The sequence below is a fragment of the Phaseolus vulgaris genome, chromosome 4 (genome assembly GCF_000499845.2).
Source record: "Phaseolus vulgaris cultivar G19833 chromosome 4, P. vulgaris v2.0, whole genome shotgun sequence".
In the NCBI taxonomy this organism is placed as follows: Eukaryota; Viridiplantae; Streptophyta; class Magnoliopsida; order Fabales; family Fabaceae; genus Phaseolus; species Phaseolus vulgaris.
Window position 1 is genome coordinate 20,461,334 of NC_023756.2, and position 9,058 is coordinate 20,470,391.

A 9,058-nucleotide genomic window follows, 5' to 3' on the forward strand; every position below is an offset into this window, starting at 1 on the left:
GATGAAAACAATTTGTATCTGGATGTCACCTCTCTACAAAGGAAAACAACAATCCTTTATCTGCAGTGTCATAGTTTGCACAAACTACACCGATTAAACCTGATAACTCAAATGTAGTTTCTATCCATTCATGTGGCACTCCCAACTTATTCATTTTTCTACCATGAGACACCAATTTTTGTTGGAATTATAGGCCTTTAAACAATAGGGGGTGAATTGTTTATTGAAAGATTTTCGCAAATTTTGGGCAAGAATGAATATTAATGCAGAATCACAGAAGAAACAATTAGATAATCCAATCAAAAAAACTGTTTTAACTTGATTCCAAAAAATCAATCGATTGTTTATACGAATCAATCGATTATTTTTATCAGTACTTTAAAAAAACAAAGAACAAACAATTTTAAAAACATTGAGAGATAGAGAGATTGAACACACAAGGATTATATTGGTTCACTCTTAACCTAAGCTACATCCAGACCCCAGAAACCCCTGGGTATTTCACTAAGCAATCAAATATAGATTGCATAACACAAGCACCAAAGAGGTGATCTTGAACCCTTCAAGAACACTCACCCTCTTTGAAATACAACGACTACAGGTCAGAACACCCTCTGACTGTAGACACCTGTTTCTCACACTTTTAAAAAATGAATTATAGAACAACAAAGAATATAAAGGATTATACCTGATACAAAAATGGATACAGTAGAACCTACTCCACTTTTAACCAATGCAAAGCTCTTAGCAATCTTGCAATATTTTGAAAATCTCTTTAATCTATTGTAATATGATCTCTCTCTCAAATTAGGATTCCAAAACCAGTTACATAGCCTTAAAAATAGTCGTTTCAGACTATCAATCAGGGGCAAAAACAGTTTTAATGGATTTAACCAATTCTGTTATGTTTTCAAAAAATCAATTGATTGAAAGTGCGAATCAATCGATTGATATGGCTTTGACTGTGAGGTCAGTCAATTTCAGCTTTTTCAAATCCTTTCCAAAACTACCAAATGTAAAACAACTGATTGAAATGACAAATCAACTAGTTGTTTTTCACTTACTTTGAAAAACACTTTTTCTTTTAAAAAACATGATTAATTTAGTTTTGGATCAAGTTAAGAGTGGATTGACAAATTCTAATCTACCCAGACTCCATGCACACAAGCAACAACCTAGTCTTCAAGCAAACTTCATAGATTTGGAGACATCAAAGCTTCAAGTTTAACAATTTCAACTCACCGCGATCCTACAATAGCTAATGAATTTCATTTGAGAATTGGAGTCTAAGAAATAACACATTAATTTCAATGCATATATATGTCAACATTATAACTTATTTATTTTTCTGCCATGAGACACCAATTTCAGCTCACCACAATCCTACAATAGCTAATGAATTTCATTTGAGAATTGAAGTATAAGAAATAAAACATTAATTTCAATGCATGTATACCAACATTTTAACTTATTCACTTTTCTGCCATGAGACACCAATTTCAGCTCACCACAATCCTATAATAGCTAATAAATTTCATTTGAGAATTGGAGTTTAAGAAATAACACATTAATTCCACTACATGTATGCCAACATTATTACTTACCATGTATGCCAACATTATTACTTACCATTCCATTCCATACTTATCTAGCCACATGGTCTTCATAACTAGTAAGCAATGACTTATCCATTGGCCCTTTAGGATAGGCTTTATCCTCCACTACAAGGGCTTCCTCAACTACCACATTTTTTTCACCTTCATCCTTTTCAACAATTTTATTACCACCATCTAACAGAGACACAGTGGGACATACAAGAGCGGTCTGAGAACCTCCTCCTCCTCTAATTCTCGTCATGTTTCTCTACATATATATGAACAAAATTAATATTTAATAGCTAAACATAATCATACACAAAAACTTTCTAAAATAAACTTTCCAAGACAACTTTCTGAAATGGTTTTTTCAGAATAAGCTTTCCACAAATATATTCTAGAAAATTGTTCTGAAAAATTGTTTCTAGAAAAAATATGCTCTAAAAAGCTTATTTAGAAAGTCATCAACTAAAGTCATACCTCCTCCTATTCTGAAATTCATAATTTGGTACTCTTCCATATCAACCTTTCTGGAAATTAAAAAAATATACCGCACCTGCAACTCTTCAACGGTGTTCTTGTATGACAATGGTGTTAATCACCAACGGAACCCAACCGAAAATAAATTAAAAACAACAACCAAATAGAAGAGGATAACCAAAACATAAGTGAAGGAGAGAAAAAGCCCAACTACAATGCAAATGGAACAGTGCAACCGAGGAAGATAAGGAAGGAGAAAAGAAAAAAAAAGTCTATTTTAAATTATAAACCCTTGAGTGCATTTCCGTCATTTCCGTGAAGAGAGGTGCAGGTTCAAAAATAGGGTGCAGGAAGAAAAATTCTAAGTGTTTTTAGGCACACACAATAGGGAGGGGAAGGGATGAGGCAAATGCTTCCTACACCCAATCATTTTTAACCTGCACCCAACATATTTTTTTAATTTCCAAAAATGCCCTTTATTTCAGAAATAAAAATCCAGAATTGAAAATAATATATTCCGGAAAAATAAATCTGGAAGTGGTTATTGAGTTTCGGAAATAAAAATCCAGAAACAAAAATTAAAATTCTATTTCGGACAAAAAAAATTCAGAAATGAAAATAATACATTCCAGAAAAAAAAAATCTGAAAGAGAGATTATTGTGTTTTGAAAATGAAAATCCAGAAACAAAAATGAAAAGCCCATTCCGGATAAAAAAATCCATAATATAAAATTTCGTTTAGGAAAAAAAAATCCAGAACACATATTTCGAAAAAGGCAGTTTGGAAGGTATTTTTATATGCACCTATTTTTTTAAGGACAGTTTCGTCTTTTTTGCTGGAATCGGGTGCAGTGATGTGGTGCAGGAAGCAATTGCCAAGGGATGACCTAAATCTTAAGGGCTCCACCCTAATGGATGGTGGGCCTATGGAAGTAACTGGGCCTTTTTCACAAAGACAAACTTATCTACTTTGTTTTTCCTAATTTCTAGATTAATTTTTAATCATGTAGGTTTTAATTTTTAATTGAACTAACTCTAGTCGGTTAATTAAATTAGTGTTATGAACTTTAATCTCACTTTTATAAATTTATATCTCTATTTACAAAAATGCCGTAGTAATGGATCATTTTGAGACTACTTGAACAATCTTTCTAGATCTTAATCTTAACTCTATAATCATACAAAAAAACTCTTTAAGTTTCATACCCTTTGCTTAACAAAGTTTTTATAACTGTGCTTAACTTTCATATCTCACTCACTCTGTGAGTTAAATTTATGTAAACAAACCTTGTATAGTTGTAGGCCTGAAAATGGTTGAAAAAAAAGTACTTGTCATAATTTGTGTTTGGTTAGTGGAATTTTTTGATGATCAAGAGATTAAAAAAAGTTATAAAGGGAAGTTTTCTGTTTTTCAGAAATCAGAGAAATAGATTTTTTGGTTAAGTTTCTATAAAAGTATTTGCATGACATATAAGTGAGTAAAGATTGGATTTGTCATTATTCTTAGGCTACCTAAAACATTTTATTGATCCGTCTTATTTTAATATAGATATGATTTAGTTAAGACTCAAATTGAGTGGGACAAAACTAAGTCAACCTAGTTCAATATGTCAATTTTACATTATGTATAGTTAAACTGTAGAAAAATATAAACAAAATAAATTAATTTGTATTTATAAAGTGATATTTTAAAATTTACAAATTTACTATAAATACATTATCATATTGTACAAAATGTACTTTATTAAATGAACCAAGTTATATTTTCAAGATAATATTAAGACAAAATTGGTTTAACGACCAACATAATCTTTTAGTATTTTGAATTACATAAAAAATATTTTCAAATTCAAACTCATAAGTGGGTTAGGTTAGGTCATTGTCACCCTTACAACGAGGATGTAATAATTTAGCAATCACAATGAAATAAATACTATGTTGCTCTTATTAAATAATTTAATATGGTAATAAAATCTTTAGTAAAAATTACAGCTAATGTTTTATTTCTATAATATCCGTGATTTTTAGGATCATGATTTTTGGTGTGAAAAAATTTCTTTGATACTAAACATGAGCTTATGTTAACATGCAACTAATAAAAAAGCTTTTGTATGATCACCTCTTCTCTACTTAATATGATTTTATCCTTTTGGGATCATCTTTTAAATATTTCTTCAAAAGTTTGCAAACATATTTTCAAAGTTTACAAGCACAGCATTCATATCCCTTCTGTGTAGTTAATGTTATTCAAAATTTAAGGGGTGTCATTATTATTTTCTTTGATAACTTGCATCCATAACTTTTTTTATTGTATGAATTTCTAAAGATACTTGATTGTTTAAAAGAAAGAAGGTCGGGTAAATTTTTCAATAATTTATGAGTTAGATCCATCACAAGTTTTAAATTAAATATAGAGTTATCTAGAAGCATTGGCAAAACATGAAGAAAGGTTTCACTACGACAATGATAAATGAAAGAAATGAAGTAAGGTTTTATATAAAGCAACTAATCTACTTGGCATGTTTTTCTAACATGGTATTTATACTAGCATTCATTTATTTATATTTGATTAGCAAATATAAGAAATGATAAAAGTAGTACCATAAAAGAAATTTGTAACACCAAGTATAATTACCTAAGGATAGACATACAATAATATAATAATCCTTACACAACATCTAACATAGTTCAAAGCTTTAAAAAAAATTACAAAACAATTTTATTTAGTCAAATTAGAGTTACTTAAAAGTATACACTATCAAAACTCATTAAATAAAAATCAATTGTAAAAATAAAAATATTAAATTGATTAAATTGATTAAATTATATATTCTTTTAAAAACTACAAAAATTATTAATATCTAAATTGGTTTTTATTATTAATAAAATTTATAAACTATCTTTTAAATTAATATCGTATCTAATATTATTAATAGTACTAATATTATTTATATTATTAATAGTAATAATATTTTATTAATATTATAATATTAATAAAATGAATATTTACCAACTTCAATTTGTAGATAATACTAACCAACTTCAATTCATAAGTAATATTTATCAACTTCAGTCATTATTCACCAACTTCGGATCATAATTAATACTCACTTACTTACTCGAATCGGTAGTTCGTGGATAAAACTGTTGATAATTCCGCATACACTTCTTTTAATTTTTTTATTGTCATTTTTATCTTTTATTATTATTTACGATTAATATTTATAAATAAATTACAATTATTATTTATGATTATTATTTATAATTGTTAATATTGTAAAAATATTTTAATATTATTTATGGTTAATATTATTAAAATTATTAATACTATTAAGATTGTTAATATTATTAATATTTTTAATATTGTTAATATTTTAATATTTTTAATATTATTAATATTGTTAATATTATTTATTTTTAGTATTGTTAATATTTTTAATATTAATTATTATAATAATAATATAAATTAAAATATCTATTAATATTATTAAAAATATTAAGAAAAATATTAGTATTAGTAATAATATTGAATTTATCTAATAATATAGGTTTATGGGTAATATTTTTGGATAATACAAAATGTACCTACGGATAAAGATAAATTGATAATAATTTGTAAGTAATGTTGATTTACTTACAAATTCAAATTCGTGGGTAATAATCCATAAATAAATACAAAATTTACTTTCAAATAATTCATAAGTATGTTGGGTATGAAGTCAAGACCAATTGGGTTGGGCTAACAAGACACCATGTACACAATTGAAACGCAGGTGAACATTGTTCCGTGGCTTCAAGTGGGAGATTGTTGGGTATGAAGTCAGGACCAATTGGGTTGGGCTGACTAAGCACCATGTTTAGTGGGTGGACTTAATCATTGTGTCCATTTTATAATCTCTATTTAAAGAGATCATTGTACTTGTAATTGGTGTGCAACAGGATAGAATGAAAATCTAATAGTTGCCCGTGTGGATGTAGGTTACAGTTGGCGACCGAACCACATTAAATCTTGTGTCGTTTATTTTTGTGCAGTTGATTCGTGATTGTGTGTGTTGCTTCCGCGCGCGTTTTTCCCATCAAATGGTATCAAGAGCTTTGGTTCGTTTACACACTAGAGATCCGATCAGCAGAAATTAATCGACGAGACGTGAAAATTGTGGCTGCAGTGGCGTCCCAAAACTAGGGTTTCGCATGGGCGGCAGCAACGTCCCAAATCTAGGGTTTCGCAGAGACGGCAACAACATCCCAAAGCTAGGGTTTCGTGGGGGCTGCAACAACGTCCCAAGGCTTAGGGTTTCACAGCGGTGCGAGGAGGAGTCTCCCATATCTGCTTCACAACAGCGGTGACCAGCGGCGGTGGTGGTGCGGAGCGCCAGTGCATGGGGACTTCAACTAGGTTTGTTGGTGAGTGATTTTGGGTGGTGCAATTTTTGTGTTCTTGATTTAAAAAAAAAAGATTGCCAATATCTGAAATTAGTTGTACCGAGTATCTCGTCCAGTCATTTGAGATGGCAGAATAAGGGAAGTTCCGAATTGAAAATTTGATGGTACAAATTTCAGTTGGTGGAAAATGCAAATTGAGGATTTGCTAGTTCAGTTACTGAGCACATCAATAAAACGAATTCGATCTTAGCCCGACTTATGTCAGTGGGCATTAAGTTCGATGATGAAATTCAAGCTTTACTACCGTTATTGTCTTAGCCTGACAGTTGGTCCGGAACGGGTTACAACAGTTACCAGTTCAGCGGGATCCGATGGATTCACTTTTGAAAAGATTCGTGATCTCATTCTTGGCGAGGATGTCCGAAGAAGGAGTTATGGGGAATTATCTAGTGAATCGCTATATGTCATCAGAGGTAAGAAAAATATGAGAGATAGTGGGAGCAAGAACAAAAGAAGGAGTCAGTCAAAGACTTGGGATTGCTCAAGTGTAACATGTTGGAACTTCAAGGAGATGGGGCCTTTCAGGAATCAATGCCCAAATGATAAATAAGTCAACATTGCAGAAGACTTCGCGGACGAGGACCTTTTAGTTTGTTGTGCGGATAACAATGTGGATTCCTGGGTCATGGATTCTGAAACATTGGAGAATCTAGTTATTGAAAACTTTGGAAAGGTAAGACTAGGGGACAACAAAACTCTTGATGTTACGGGCATGGGTGACATAGTGTTGAAGACACCAGTTGGTTTCTGTACTTTGAAGGATATCAGAGTTGTTCCAAGCTTGACGAAAAGTTTGATTTCTGTTAGGCAGTTGGACGAACGGGGACATGAAGTGAAGTTCGGAAATCAGTAGTGGAAGGTCGTCAAGGGAAATCTTGTCATGGCCTGCAGAAGAAAGAGAGGTTCGTTGTATATAGTCGGATTATCGTGTCTGATGGAGTGACCATCCCAGTTCAGAAGATAAACAAAGTCTAGTTCACATAATCTCGTGGGCAGAAGAGGGTTGTCTTTACAAGAGAGAAACTCAGAGTCACAGGTCAGATTCAGGATGAACGAGCATGGAAAGGTTCAGGTAGACCAGTTAGAGGTACTTGTGGCAGTAGGAGCACGGGTTGTGCTTCGGCTAAGGTTCCTAGACGACAGTGGGTTAGGAGAACCAGTATTCCAGCAGTTGAAACTTCTCCATAAATTTTTTTGTTGAATATGGAGAGTGTTTGTTCTCAGGTTATTTCATGATCCGGCAGTTCCTGTAAGTGGGAGTCGGTAGGAACAGAGAACGGGTCAGTGTCTGACGTGTTGAAACTCAGGGGAGTTTTAATGAAGTCTTCAAAATGATTAAGAAGGTTGGTGGCAACTAGAGGTGGAACATTGAGTTTCGTCGACAGATTACAGAAGTACATGTACACAGTTGAAGCGTAGGTGAACATTGTTCCGTGACTTCAAGTGGGAGATTGTTGGGTATGAAGTCAAGACCAATTAGGTTGGGCTGACAAGACACCATGTACACAGTTGAAGCGCAAGTGAACATTGTTCCGTGACTTCAAGTGGGAGATTGTTGGGTATGAAGTCATGACCAATTGGATTGGGCTGACTAGGCACCATGTTTAGTGGGTGAGCTTAATCATTGTGTCCCTTTTATAATCTCTATTTAAAGATATCATTGTACTTGTAATTGGTGTGCAACAGGATAAAATGAAAACTTAATAGTTGCCCGTGTGGATGTAGGTTGCAATTGGCGACCGAACCACGTTAAATCTTGTGTCGTTTATTTTTCTGCAGTTGATTCGTGATTGTGTGTGTTGCTTCCGCGTGCGTTTTTCCCATCAAAGTAATGCTGAATTTACATACTTATTTAGATTCTTGGGTAAAAAGTTGTGAATAAATTTAATTTTTTTTTGAAGTGTATGTTAATGTAAGTATAATAATAATTTATTTAAACCTAATATATTTATACAATTTCATAGATATTTCTTTAAGAAATAATTAAAAAAGGAACAAATTAAAAGTAATAAAATCGCTCACCATTGTTTTATAATTCGATTTTTACCTTGTGAAATTTTTTTCACATAATTTTTTCTTATTTGTTCTCTATTAAATTTCTTTTGTATTCTTTTAAAAGTTTTATCTCATCTAGTTTTTTTTGCTCCCAGACGTTTAAGTTTCTCTTTTATTTATTTTCATCCAATGAATCTAAAGTAATTAAATTCTTGGTTAAATTTAACGATATATTATCAATTTAAAAAAAATCTAATTTATGGATATTAACTATGTTTTCTAAAAAGACATTTCTTGTTTTTAAACTTAATTATTTTATAAATAAGACAATTGTAATAAAATAAAATAAAATGTAAGGATGTGAGATGTTATAGGTGGAATTCATATAATAACACTTTTTTTAAGTTGTTGGATTCGAAGAATTATGAACTTCTTAAATAGAAATGAGTTATATATACAAGTGAGATCCATTTAAGATCCTCAAATGAATTGTTAGAATATTAATATTCTAAGATAATATATCTAGACTTAATAATTTTTTTTGA

At 31.2% G+C, this 9,058-nt stretch overlaps 1 long non-coding RNA gene across 1 annotated transcript; it reads right to left on the reverse strand.

Annotated features, from left to right (window-relative positions):
• Window positions 1–1,497: 1,497 nt before the first annotated feature.
• On the reverse strand, window positions 1,498–2,307 carry LOC137836463 (uncharacterized). The gene is made up of 2 exons (XR_011085291.1): window positions 2,076–2,307; window positions 1,498–1,863 (listed from the first exon to the last, which is right to left on the reverse strand). It is a non-coding gene; the product is annotated as an uncharacterized lncRNA (long non-coding RNA).
• Window positions 2,308–9,058: the final 6,751 nt, after the last annotated feature.